At 49.7% G+C, this 827-nt stretch overlaps 1 protein-coding gene across 1 annotated transcript in view; it reads right to left on the minus strand.

Moving 5' to 3' along the window:
• Katnbl1 (katanin p80 subunit B-like 1) overlaps window positions 1-827 on the minus strand; it is a 23,173-nt gene that overhangs the window by 2,748 nt on the left and 19,598 nt on the right. The window lies entirely within an intron of this gene.

Genomic DNA, 827 nt, shown 5'->3' on the forward strand with positions numbered 1-827 from the left:
GACCGACAAAAAAAAAAAAGGCAGTAACAAGGGTTATCCTACTGTTCATATTTTCTTTAACAGACATTATTACTAATATATTATTTACAAAATAAAATGTATTTCAACTGCTGGGTGTGATGGCACATACCTGGGAGGCTGAGGAGGAGGGACCATGAATTTGAGGCCAGCCTGGGCTACATATTTAGTCCTATAAAGCCTAAGACTTTTTCCCAAAAGAACTGTATCCTGAAAAAGTCATTATAGGATAATCTTCCAAAAATTTCATGGAAGACTTATCATTAAAATGTCACTAATTGGGGGCTGGGAAGGTGGCTCAGTGGTAGAGCCTTGCATGCCTGAGGCCCTGGGTTCGATTCCTCAGCACCACATAAGCAGAGAAAGCCGGAGGTGGTGCTGTGGCTCAAGTGGTAGAGCGCTAGCCTTGAGCTGAAGAGCTGAGGGACAGCGCCCAGGCCCAGAGCTCAGGCCCCTCGACCAACAACAACAAAAAGAATAAATAAAATGTCACTAATTAGTCTTTATGAACACCCTAAGAAAACGCCCGATTCCAGCCCCTTCAACGCTGGACCGTGTTCTGGTAGACGCTGCCATTATTATTACTCTGAGGCTCAGTTTCTCAGAAAGGAACCCGATTTAAACAATCCGCAAACCAAAGCTAGCTGCACACTGCAGTCGTGTGGGTTCGGGTACGAGCCAGCAGGGAGGCGCTTTCCTTCAGAAAACCGTGTCCAGGCCTGTGAGAGGGCCGCGCACCTGCGGGGCGGGCTGCCGGCGGGCCAGGCGCCGAGCCCCGACCCTCGTCCCCGCAGGGCTGGCAAGCGAGC

This window comes from Dipodomys ordii, unplaced genomic scaffold (assembly GCF_000151885.1).
Source record: "Dipodomys ordii isolate 6190 unplaced genomic scaffold, Dord_2.0 Scaffold23, whole genome shotgun sequence".
NCBI lineage: Eukaryota > Metazoa > Chordata > Mammalia > Rodentia > Heteromyidae > Dipodomys > Dipodomys ordii.